This window comes from Poecilia reticulata, linkage group LG15 (assembly GCF_000633615.1).
Source record: "Poecilia reticulata strain Guanapo linkage group LG15, Guppy_female_1.0+MT, whole genome shotgun sequence".
In the NCBI taxonomy this organism is placed as follows: Eukaryota; Metazoa; Chordata; class Actinopteri; order Cyprinodontiformes; family Poeciliidae; genus Poecilia; species Poecilia reticulata.
The window spans coordinates 7,389,181-7,402,936 of record NC_024345.1 but is presented as its reverse complement, the minus strand read 5'-3'; the positions used below and the strand labels follow the sequence as shown (position 1 = coordinate 7,402,936).

General features: G+C 38.6%; 1 long non-coding RNA gene across 1 annotated transcript; it reads left to right on the top strand.

Annotated features, from left to right (window-relative positions):
* The first annotated feature begins 3,171 nt into the window (after positions 1 to 3,171).
* Positions 3,172 to 3,571, top strand: LOC103476567 (uncharacterized). Its single transcript, XR_535494.2, has 3 exons — positions 3,172 to 3,212; positions 3,291 to 3,404; positions 3,490 to 3,571. It is a non-coding gene; the product is annotated as an uncharacterized LOC103476567 (long non-coding RNA).
* The last annotated feature ends 10,185 nt before the right edge of the window (positions 3,572 to 13,756 follow it).

The window sequence follows — 13,756 nt, the reverse complement described above, 5'->3', positions numbered from 1 at the left end:
CAAAGTTTTGTGTTTATTTTGATTAGATCTGTCTTGTTCCTGTTTTCCTTTTTCTTCAATTCTTAGTGTTTCTGGTTTTGTCTTGCTTATTCTTTGTTACTCTAGATTTATTTTTTTCTCCAGTTATTATTTAGTGGTAAATTTATTCCCTGTTCCCTGTGTACTTCCCTCGCCCCCAGTGCCACTCTCTCTCTCTCCTCAGTCTGCTTCCTGCTCCCTCCACTCACCCCTCCAACCCGTTAACTAATCAGCCCTGTTCCTTCGTTTCAGTATTCAACCTCCCAGTACTCGAGCACCTCTTACTCCTTACTGGTTCCTCCGTTCATTCCCCATCTCTTCTCCATTTCCTTGATGATTCCTTACATTCTCCTTGGGTCTCCTGGCTGTCTTTTTGTATGATTTATTTTTATTAAACTTTTGCTTCCTTCATTTTTGTAAGTTTCTTAATTTCTCATTAAATACTCAAAATCACATGTTATGTCAACCCGTCTGCATTTGGGTCTTATTTTTCATAAAACCTGTTTATTCACAAATTTTTCCTTAGAGATTTTAAAATATTTTCAAAAGAAAATGTAGCTTGGGTAGTTGAAATACTAAGGCTCAGTGCTAGTCGAAACTAACACTATGAATTTTGGCACTGATTGGCTGTACCCGAAAGAGTGGAAAAAATAAATACTATACATGTTAGCTTCTGCAGTAGTACTAAGACAGTTTCAACTCTGCATAATTATGAATATTAAGATACATTTGGTATTTCATGTTTGATGAAAAGTTTAATCGGCAAGAAAATTAGTGTAAGTCTTTTATTTGTTTTTTTATCTATTGAGAAAGAATACTGAACAGTACAATAAAATAGAGTGCAATGCAATGACAGCTGCCAGGGGCTACTAACATTGAGACAGTACATCTCAATATTATATATTAAAGAGACCACATAAGGTGCAAATGTTGAAGGCTTTAGTTTGGTGGAATTTCTAATAGTTTTTGATACATTGTTGGATGTCATTTTCAAAAATGGAGATAATGGATTTTGAGTAGTATATTTAGCTATTTGACTAAGTAGATAATAGGATTTATATTATAGAAAATTATTGTAAGGTAATGTCACAACAGATTATGTTTTATCTTGTGTGTGAAAACAGACTGTAAAATGTTCTAAAAAAATGAATTAATGACAATTTGCTTGGGGACAGTGGCGCAGTTGGTAGAGCTGTTGCCTTTCAGCAAGAAGGTTCTGGGTTCAATTCCCAGCCCCGGTCTTTCTGCATGGAGTTTGCATGTTCTCCCTGTGCATGCGTGGGTTTTCTCCGGGTACTCCGGTTTCCTCCCACAGTCCAAGAACATGACTGTTAGGTTAATTGGCATTTTCAAATTGTCCCTAGGTGTGAGTGTGTGTGTGCATGGTTGTTTGTCCTGTGTGTCTCTGTGTTGCCCTGCAACAGACTGGCGACCTGTCCAGGGTGACCCCGCCTCTCACCCGGAAGGTTAGCTGGAGATGGGCACCTGCAACCCTCCCGACCCCACTGAGGGACAAGGGTGCAGGAAAATGGATGGATGGATGGATGGACAATTTGCTTGGGGTTTATTTTCATTAGCTGATTGCATATAAATGTTCGACTTCTCATTGCTCTTCAAGTCAGTCAAGTTTATTGGAACAGGAAAAGTGTCTGACAGTATTGACTTCTGCATATCCTGTTTTTGTTTTGTTTTGTTTTTTTTTTCTTTTAGCCAATTTTGTCCCTCAGGTTATGTGACACCGTAAGTAAGACAGATGAAAAGTAGAAGGAAAAACAGAAAAAAAATCAGTCTGAGAACAATGCCTGTTCTCCTAAGGGGGGAGAAAGCTATTCAGCACAACAAACATTCAGGCAGATTGGTTTGTTCAGGAGACTCAATAAACTGTTCTGAAAGCAGTAGAGAGGCTCACAGGCACGTAGTCACAGCTAGAGAAATCACACAGTGTTACCCACATAGACACGCGATCATGTACGCGCCACACACTTTCACATAAGCATATTTGCAGACTTTCTTCTGCCTACTCGTCTTCACTTTGCAGATTACCAGGCAAAACTGAGGACCTAAACAAAACTGAACCCTTACTTAACATACTGCCTGAGAGACACAATATAGAATTTGTTCCTCTTGACTCTCACCCCCAATATACTTGCACTAAATTCACTGGGTCCATGACAGTTGAAGAATTTTAAGATAAGAGAATTTAATTAATATTTTACAGTTTTTCTCAGTTTGGGTGCATTTCTCAGAACAGAATTGAAATTCTTAAAGCTACCTGTTCAATCTTCAAATTACTGTGTCACTTCTGCACATAAAAAATGAGTTTCTCATTCATTTTGCAAGTTTTGCTTTTGTACATCCTGTAACTGATTATGTGCACTTCTCTGCTTTTCCCCCCGTTATGATTTGCTTTAATCGTGTTGATCAAAATGTTAAACGTGTCTGTGTTGAATTCTCAACTTCCAAAATAGCATAAGTTCATTGTGTAAGTCTTAACATGCATAAGTCTTAAAGTTGTCATAATGTCAATCATATTTTAATTAATTTATAATTGTTTCTTTTCTAAATCTGTCCTGAATTGGTAAATTGCTCCCAAGTGAGTMCTGAGTTTCTCTAACAGGTCAATGTATGAACCATTAGCTCAWCCAACRATCAACCAGTTTTCTGAAACARATTGAAGGTGCATCTTGTGAAYCATCAGTTGGCAACAATATGGTCTATATAGCCAGAACACAACACAATGTTACATTTCTGAGAACTGATGAACAAGTATCTGGACAGAGTGAACAGCCAGAGAGAAGAAGAGGAGTGAGGCTGAGGAGGAAATAGTTGGGAGGGAAGCAGAAGAAGAGTCAGAAGAGGCTGAGGACATCTGCCCGTTTCCATCAGTCCAACATCAGGATATGGTTTGCAACCCACAACATGATGCTGATGGAGGTTCTCCCACCCTACTGTTCATTCCTTAACCCCACCTGAGAAATGCACTTACTGTTTTGTAAATGCCAACAATGACTTGAGAAATGCATCAAAAGTGACTGGGAAAAACTAACAGCATAAATCGTCTCAGGTGTATCTATTTGTTTGCCTGTATGAAAAGTGTACACATTTACAGCTTTGTTTCTGCTAGCTTGCAGGAAATGTAACTTACATAMATRKTTGAAGRCAACTTATTGGCCTTCATGAGACTCAGATAAATGGTGAGTATCTATTTCATAAATTGCCTAAAACAGTTATATTTGTTTTTATTTATGTTTTTTGTTTGTGTATTTTGTCAGGTTGCAGAGAGGATCACACCTGTCGTCAACAAACAAAGGTTTAAGAACTACTGAATTTTCAGTCAGAAATGATCACACCGCCTGGTTGAAGTCTCCATATGCAAGTCAACAAAGGTGAAACAATCATTTAAGTGAATGGTGCATTTATATGATATTCATGTAGTGCATCTTTCTAACTTTTGCTTTGTTTGTTTTCCAGCAGAGAGGAAACACCTGACTGACAACATGTGAGTCTCAATTTCAACCTGTGACTGGGAAGACTACAACCATCCTGAGCAAAGTTTGTTTGTTTCAGTTGTACATACCCAGAATGCCCTGTGCTGCAGTCTGCTTCCTGCTCTTGGTACTGATCAGCTGTAGTCCCAACAGCAGAGATGTGAACACTGTAGTTCATGGCTTCTGCGGTAGTGCTGTTACTACTGTTTGTATTAATGCATAGTTAGTGTTTGAACTATTAAAATTAGCAGCTATACACATTTTTAGAGGAGGTCTCAAGTATTTGAGGATTTTGGTAATTCACACTCAACTGTGGTCCTTTACCCCTGTGAATACTGTCTGGGGGTGAATTATATCAAACCTAATTGTATCATTTCTTTGGTTTGTCTTGTATTCAAGTAAACTATTTCACACACATGTGATATAAGGAACATTGTTTATTTTTTTAATCCATGTATCTGAAATTAATATGATCATTGACAGTTTGTCGAGATTCACTGTGTATTGTCCACAGACCAGAGATGAACAACCCCAGCATACTGAGAAGAAATACTCTGATTAAGGCTTTTATTACCACAATACTTTTAACTGGTACCAGTGGGGACATTTTGTTCTGGTGTTATAGATCCACTGCCTCTTTTCCCCATCAGGTCTCACTACCATTCCCCATTTTTCACCCTGTCTGTATTCTGGAGAGTGCTGCTCTGCTTAACTGCTCTGCATTCAGCTGGTGTACTACCTGACACTGACAGCTGACTGACACTTTGCAGTCCTCTTCCTGGGACTTACCAATTTAACTAGCATGCTGTAACATGGAAAAACAAGTTCACACAGCTACAAGCACACACACAGGGACACATTTATTCTCATATACTCAGAGAAGAACACAACTGTTATGATGAGTACACACATGGGATTTATTCACAAACAGCCAGACAAAGCTTTGCGTACAAATTAATAGTTCAAAACTAGCTAAGCTAGCTAGTGAACATACTTAAAAGTCTATTGTGAATATCTCAGTCTAATTTAAACCAATAAGTATGCATATTTCCAATTCTTTTAAGGTCAACAAGTGAAAGGATTTAGTGCCATAATTAGCCTCTGATTGAAAAAAAGCACTTTTCTCCACTGAGATTTTCTCTTTTAGATGCTTGTCACTCTATCCTGAAGGCTTCAGATCTGAAATTATAAATGACCCAGACAAATTTCCTCTTGGAAAGTGCATTTTCTCAAGATTTGATTGGCTGTTGATTGGTGGTCTTGTGCCTTTTTACTTACATTTAGCTGTTCCTACTTAATAAGCCAAACCAAATCAAATGCAGGAGTCTAGTGTTAGCAGGAGAAATGGCTTTGTCAGAAGTAAGTTGCACTTCAGAGGTTTTGTGCATTTCCTTCAGTGGTTCTTTATGCAATGCCATCACAGCCAAGGGGGTGAACAGGTTTGTCAAAGGGCTTGATTCGTTTGACACAGTTCAGTGGGAAAGCGAACCGCTCCAACTGAAAACATAACATATACTGCATTGTTGGTCCCCAATAGAACTGGGTCTGCCACACTACCAGGTGTGAAAACTCCCTATGAGCATTGAAATGTCATTCCTAGTTCATCATCAGGACCTAATTTTCCACAAAATATCCTTCCTCATATTTAGACCTAATGCAACAATACACAAGGCAAAATAATGATCAGTGTAACAGCAGCCTCATAACGTGTGTTTACCAAAACTGGAAATGTTCATGTGATTAAAAGTACTTACTGCTGGCAAACTGAAAAGAAAGGTTTGAATAATTGTCAGGGAAGGGAAATGTGAAACAGGTTACAGTGATCCCTCACTATAATGCGGTTCACCTTTCACGGTCTCGCTGCTTTGCAGATTTTTTTGTGCAGTTTTTTTCACAGTGCATTGTGTTCTGAGTCCTGATTGGCTAAACAGTTTCTGAGCTCCTTCTCTACCTGTGTGCCAATAACGTTACGGTATTTAAATATAAATAATACAGCTTGGCCATTCAGGAGATGAAAGCTGAAAACTTTGAATGCCTTCTGGAAAAAAGTGTGGCCAGAATCAGCGCAAAACCCGACCGGAGGCTTGCTTGACGAGATCCATCTCCCTGCCGTAGATACAGCTGTGAATCTCGCGGGGCAGGTTGGAGGAGACGCTTTAATGACATGACTCTGGATCACATTAAGGCCCGATTGATGCACACGCACATCCGCTGACCTGAAAACAGGTTTTGTTCTTTGGTTTCAATGTTGAGTATTTAGCTGTATAATAATTGTAAAAACTAAAGGTAACTACTTTGCGGATTTCACTTATCGTGGGTTATTTTCGGAACGCAACCCCCACGAAAAACGAGGGATCACTGTAGATTAAGAATTTGGTCTTTTACAGTCAGTCGTTCATCGTGTCAAGAGTCAACTAATGCCTGTAGAGTTATGACCTTTGACCGCTCTGCCACCCACCATGACAGAAATCCTCACAGATGAGTTTGGCCTCTGGACCTTAGAGCTGACATGGCACAAGACTCTGAAGGCTTCAATGTGTATGCGTGTGTGTGTGCGTGTGTGTGCGTGTGTGTGTGTGTGTGTGTGTGCGTGTGTGTGCGTGTGCGTGTGTGTGCGTGTGTGTGTGCGTCTGCGCATCCGTTTTATTCAGCCAGAGGGGAGTGTTCCTGTTTGTCTGTCATCAGGTCTGAGCATTTTTAGCTAACTGGTGTCATTTCTGCCTGGGGACCTTCTTTCCCACACCAAACCCAGTACAATATGTTTCAACTAAGACCCTGGCAGAATATATTTGAACACCGTTTGATTTAAATTGTATTCATTTTCAACACGGGCACAGTGGACCTGTATTCTCTATACACTATACAAAGTTTCCCATATCTCTACCTACACTTCCAAGTTTTATTGAGTTAATTGTCAGGGTCTGTGTTTTTACCTGTTTTATTTTGTTAGTTTGTTTTCTTTGTTTTTGGGTTTGAGGTTTTATTTTTGTTGGAACCGTCATTCCTCATGGCATCCACCAGATGTCACCTACATGCTGAGCCCCTGGGAAGCTGCTGGGTTCAACCCGTGTACACACCTGCAGCTCGTTTGGAGGGCGTGGCTTATGGATATAAGCAGCAGCTCCTCTTCGTCTCATCTCCTGAGTGTTTGTTTACCCCGATGTTCCTGCCGTCTCCCTCGTTGCTCCCGTGTGTTCAGTCCTCCCCGGATTCTGAGTGAGTCTGTTTCCCCGCGGTGGTGGATTACCTGCCTCCTGTGTCCCCCCTCGACGCTGCCAGTGTTACCGGTCAGACGCCACTCATCGTGAGCTCACCTTTTCCCTTCGCGGGTCCCTCTCCGGCGGATTCCCCTTCGGGACGTTCCGGGTCAGGAGATCCAAACCCGAAACCAACCAGAGAAAAGAGTATTACTGGATCAGAGTTTAGCCGCTCCTCCTGTCATCATCAAACCGGTCCACTCTCCAACAACACCTACCACCCAACGCTCCGCTCAAGTTTTCCTCACCTTTCCAACTAATAGACAACCCGGTCATCAGTTCCAGTAATAACTCCCTGATTCCTTCCCCGTCTTCAAAGTCACCCGTTCCAATATTCATCCCCCTATTCCTTCCCTGACTTCAATAAAACTTATTGTACACTTAATCGGTCTCTTCTGGTTGTGTTCTTGCATGTGGGTTTGAAAATTGAATACCAACATGACATTAATGGAATTATTCTACCGTGGCTGCGCAGCTTTGGATAACATCTAAAGGATAGTCTTTCTGCCCTCCTGCTTGTCTGCAAGCGCAAAATTTCCGTATGTAACCAATATCATTTAGGGCAGGGGTCACCAACTCCAGTCCTCGAGGGCCACCGTCCTGCAACTTTTAGATGCGTCTCTGCTCAAACACACCTGGATCAAATAAACTGCTCATTTCCAGCCTATTGCAGAGAGGAATGAATGCTGGTGAGGAAATTCAGACATTTTGGAGCAGAGGTGAATCTAAAAGTTGCAGGATGGTAGCCCTTGAGGACTGGAGTTGGTGACCCCTGATTTAGGGGGTCAATATTTGTACATCTGATTAGTAAGTCAGTGAATCACCAGCCATGAACCTCACCTCACATCACTGCTCACCATCTATGTACAAAATAATGTATTTGACAGCAGATGCAATAATTTGTGTGTTACAGAGTCTTTATTCTGTGAAAATAGATTCTTTAGTAGTGGCTTTGCTGCACCGCTGACACTGAGTGTTTTCTGCATAAATGACTAAGCACTTGATAATCACAGTCATTTATAGAGACTGTTATGCATCATGTACAAAATAAAAACGTTAATCAGCGTAGACAATCACTTAACATATTGCTAATAGAAATAAATCTCCAATTTTATACATATGGATCAGTGCTTGAACAATGCACAAAGACCTTGTAACTGCCCTCTTACCTAAAATCAAGGGGTAAATAACCACAAAACTAGTTTCTTTAACAAAGATGCTAACAGTGTTTAGCTTTTAGATTATTGGCAGTTAACGGTTACCCTAATGATAGAAATGACTTATGGTATTTTGCCAAAGACAAAAGAAATCTTACAACCACTAAAATCTGACGCTACTCCACTTTTGTTAACATTTTGTAAAGAAAGTTGCGTCCTCTTTAGAAGTTTTGTCATTTCCTTCAGTGGTGTTCTTTGTGCAGCTCCCCCACAGGCGAGGAGGGAAACAAATTTTCCAAATGGTCTTAGTTTGTTTGATCCTCTGCAATGGCAAGCAGTTTGTGTGTGTATGCATGCGCGCGTGTGTGTGTGCGTGTGGGAGGGGGTCGGGAGGATTTGGGTTCTTTCTTTACCAGCAAAAATGTTGAAATATTACATTGATCATTTGTTGAACCAGTAGACCGATTGAACGATCCACCGGACTATCAGGTGTGAAAACATCCCAAATACATAAATGACTCGAGTAGATGGCTGACTGTCAGTACTGTTGAAACTGGATGTTTAACATATTTCAACTCTGAGTTAGATACTAGCTTTAGCATGATTCATTTAAAATTTGTCTATGTTTGGAAAGCAGGTCAGCACCAGTTGTGCTTTGACTGACTTTCCATTTCCCTGAACTTCTACAGCAGAGCAAAGTTGGCCTGATCTCCAAAGCTGCTGCAGCCACTTTAATGGAAAACGCAGCAGGTTGATTTAAGCCCAAATCCCCCCATACACACACGCACACACACAAAGCTTGCTTCCCTTTTGTTTTGCTTTGTTGTTTCAAGAGTACATTGATATGCAGGTGGCCAAATCTACATCCTGTTTAAAATACAAAATATGTGAATGAGGCTCTCGTGTGCAGCTGAGTGGTATCATGATGTTTCTTGTATCCGACTCATGCAAATGTCAGACTCTTCAACATTGAACTGTGACTACTGAACCAGAGGACAACAAATGTAATGGGAATACATTGAAGAAATAACTTGAAATAAAGTAAAACTACAAAACCAGAAATTTGATGCATGATTGGGCAAAATCAGACAAATTTGAAACAAACAGTTTGGTGCTTACTGTTTGGTTTGAACGCTCAACGCCTTTATAGGATGAAACGAGTCTGTTTTCATTTATGCATCAAAATCATCTATGGAGGAAAAATCATCACCTGTTTTTTTATTTCCCAACTCATGTTTTGATTTGAAGCTGTGGGACAGTGATAGCCTTGCTGTATGTAGAACAAACAGACATAACTATCTAATGCTACAATTATCATATGTGATGGGATTACACTGCATGATGGGTAAAGACCAGATGGTGTTTGCTTTTACAAGCCACAGGGACGGTAATGCCCCACTTTGCTTGTATTTTATTTCCCTTTTGTTCTCACATTTCCTTCGTCTTTATTTGAACTTGTTGGCTCTTGTGTTTTATCTCCCTCCCTGTAGGTCCCTGTTGCTTAATCTACCACCCCTAAGGGACCAGACCATTCTGATGGAGATACACATGAATATTAAGGTATGAATGCCATTATCTTGGTCATTATTCACTGTAGGAATGAAACAACACAAACTGATATAAAGTACTGGGGTTCATAAGAACGAGATGAGAAGAGATTTGTTTTCTTGTGTTTTAGAATTGAAGTATTATTATTCCTTTTTGTTTGGTTTGCTCACACAAATTCACTTTGGGGGCAACAATACATTTTTTTTCTATCTTTACAAAACTTGAATTCATTTTTTTTTAGCTAAAATACAAATTGTAGCTCAAACACCATATTGTACTTTTAAACATATAGTTCAGAATTTCTTTTTAATATAAGTGCTGTCTAAAGTAGCCATTCAGTTTTTTCTGATTCCACAAATTTATGCAAAATCAACAGATCCCCTACATTTTTTTGTGCTATTGCACAAAAAAATGCAGGTGATATTTTCTACAAAAATAGTAAGCTCCGTTTGTTTTGTTAGCCCAAGCAAAATAGCTTTGGGGATCCATTTTCTTTAGCTAAACCATACACTGTATTGTATTTCAAACAAATAGTTTTTTTTTCTTATTAAATGCACACAAAATCTACAGATCACCCGCATTTTTTCCGCTAATCCATAGATTAGTGGAAAATGTATTTAAAATTTTCCACAGCCTTGGTGAAAAACATTGGGTTTAAGTGACTGCTAATTACCACCTGCAGGTGGCAGTGTTTCTTACTTATTATACACTGTTGCCTTACCCTTGTAGTACAAGAGAAAAATTCCTTGCCTTTAAGACATTCATTCCCACATTATATTTAACTTACTTAAACACATTTTCCATAGTAGTTTCTGGTTTCAGAGTAATTCCAAAGTTTACAGAGCAAAATTACAGAATTTGTCCCATTTTCAGATGGTCAGGTTTGCTTTCACACTGCACTGTGTCAAACGAACCAAACCCTTTAAAAAAACTTTAGAAAATGTAAACAAAAACATGTTAAGGAACACCAAAATGTTAGTGCTTCTTAATATTTTAGTGTGTTAAGAAGCACAAAGATTTTCTCTTAACATTTTTTTAGTTCTAGAGTGTGTGTGAATGTGTCGATGTACTGACCACATTGACACATTGTGTGTGTCAATGTACTGATGAAATGTTTAACTTGTGTCTTCTCTGGCAGCCATCTTGGGTTTCTATAAAGAGGAGGTCCACCTCAAAACCTGCTCTTTTATGGGATGTTTGGTGATCAGAGCTGGAGTTTGATTGGTTGACGCAATCAAAAGAATAAAACAACTTGTAAATTTGTACATTTGCATAGATATGATGTTTGCCTTATATTTTATTAATGATAAATAATTATTAATGTCTCCTTTGAAAGTCAACTTTGTTTCTTTTTTTCCCACTCTGGATGACTGAAGTGATTGGTCGATTTGAACTGAGGAGGCAGGGTTTAACCTGTATATGGGTGGACTGCTGGATGTGGCAGGCAGACTGAGGGAAGGGCTGCCAGCCTTAACGCTCCTTTGATGCCTGAGAGCCAATAAATCAGCTTTGTTTGCTGTACAGCCAAGTCTGAGTGATAACTTCTCATGTCCTCATCTCAGTGTACCAGTCGTGTCAGAAGTGGAATTCAAACCCTCGCCTCCAGGGGAGACTGAGACCTTAATGCACCTGGTGGCCCGCCAGGCTTGTAATATAATGGGGGGAAACCCTGAAGTCTCCCGTTCACTGTTATTTTCCCTTACCAGTTAATTTTATGAAAGGTTAGTGAGGAAGAAATTGTACACAATCTGAATATATCCTTCATGACTGGCAACTTGCCTTACAGTTTAATTGACAAACAAGCGTAATACTGGCGTTTTGACAAATGATACCCATGTTTTATTAATGAATGTCTGGTGCTCCAGTCCTAAATTGGTCATCTGTAGATTTTCATTGTCAGTTGCAAGCTTGAAGTTGATGATTCGTTGGCTATATTTTGACGGAATGTTCTTATTTTATTTTTATGACTGTTACAAAAGGAATTTGTTTTAATATATGAAGAGTATAAACATCCATCCTACATAGATGTTTATCCTGAGCTTATCCTGTGCAGGGTCATGGTGGGTTAAAACCAATCCCATCATACACTGGGACAAATGTTAAACTGAGTAATCACTTCAGGGATTTATTTGTTTGTTATTGCTAGGGGATTTTTTTTCCTGCTATGTAATGTTTAAAGAGTTAAGATCCTCATGTCCAAAGTACTGGCTCAGTGATGCAGATGTTGCTGTACAATTAGATATAATTGCGTTCAAATTAATTACTGACAGTAATATTTAATCCAAGGAAAAGTTGAGATTCATATTGAATCAGGTTTTATTGTTAACATTTGTAGTGAAAGCAAAGATGAACCCCTCCTTTGGACTACTTATAAGAGATGTGTAGTTTTTCATTCTTTCAATCATTTCAATAAGTTTGTGATTTGTGCATTAAGGTGTTTGCGAAGAATAAGACACACACTAGTTCCTTTCATATCAATCTAAGTTCTGTCATCTACAGGAATTTTTTATGTCTCGTGATAAATTGAAAGGTTGTCAGTGTTTCAGCAGTTTTCTAGTTTTCTTCCATATCAGTGGAGCACGAAAAACTGAATCCAGCTTTTTCGTGTTTGGTTCTTATTCTGGGGTAGCAAAGAGGGCTAGCTCCAGAAGACCTGACCAATCTGGAATTTCGACGCAACAATCAATCTCGAAAACAACTTCATGCTAAGCTATTTGGTGTTTTATAAAGTAGCAAAGGCAGTTTAAAGTCTATTCTCTGAAATACAGGGAGCCAGTTAATGGACTTTAGAATTGGGTTGGTGTGCTCTACTCTACTAGACTTAGTGAGGACCTTAACTCTGAGCTAAGTTATGTTATAGTTACAACTGACACCTCTTTGATTCCGTTAGCCTAGCTGCATACTCTGAAACCAGCAACTCAGAGCCCTTTGAATCCTTTCAAGTGTCTGTTCTTCAAAAATCCACCAGTGTAGAAATCTGTGTGGATATACAACATACAAACACTGCTCCAAAGGAAGGCTGTAAATGACATCAGTGGGCAGCATTGAGAATCACTGTTTTGATGACATGCTAAAGGAGGAGTGTCAAAAAGAGTGGAAGGTTCTTAAAGAGACAGAATCAGATTTTAAGGTGTCAGATGTGTCGATGATGCAAAGTCCGATTTTTTGATATATACAGCATTTCCATGCCAACTGAACGTAGTTACTTGGCTATGGTATAAAATGGTATTATGAGTCTGGAAAATACATAATAATTCCCCTTTAAATTATATTTTGCCAACATCTTCACTTTAATCCAGTGCAATGCTAGAAAATGAACAAGTAAAAGTATTCATAACTGTTAAAATTGGTAAAAGCATATTGTTGTGTACTTCCCACCTCCGTTTTATGAGAATAGATTTTTTTCAGGTATTTAGAAATATTGCATTCCCCTCTTCATTCTGACCATATGGACTTAACAGTTTGCCAACAAAATAGAACAAGTGAACAGTGGAGTGATACATTCAACTAACGAGAAAACATCATTCACAATACAGGATTCATTAGATGAGACAATAATCATTTTAACAATGTTAAGTCTTCAAAATCCCCGGCTGGATTTATCCATGATAATATTCTCAAACATTTCTAATTTTGTTTATAAAGTAGTTAGTTTTGTGATTATAGCTTTCATTACTGTTATTCTTACTGTTGTCAAACATGTCCTTTTATATCTTGTTGATGATTATGTTTACAATTGTTTCTCAAACAGTCTTTCTTAGCATACTATGCTGATTTTAAATCAAATCAGCATCGTAACATAATGGCTGCTTCAACGAGCGAGCGCTTGTTGATTTTGATTTGTTTGTCAGAAAACAAAGAGATGTAAAAACCCACAGCGTCATTTGGTTTCTCCCTAAGGAGTAATTAAAAGATTTTTCTTAGGGCACATTGCTGTCTGTCCTTGCTAAGAAATATGTCAATGACATACAAATTAAAATCTGATAACATTACTTTATTCATTAATCATTATTAATTTAAAATGCTACATAAAGCTTGGATATATATATATATATATATATATATATACTTCCCACCTCCGTTTTATGAGAATAGATATTTTTTCATGTATTTAGAAATATTTAATTCCCCTCTTCATTCTGACCATATGGACTTAAAAGTTTGCCAACAAAATAGAACAAGTGAACAGTGGAGTGATACATTCAGCTAACGAGAAAACATCATTCACAATACAGGATTCATTAGATGAGACAATAATCATTGTCTCATATATATATATATATATATA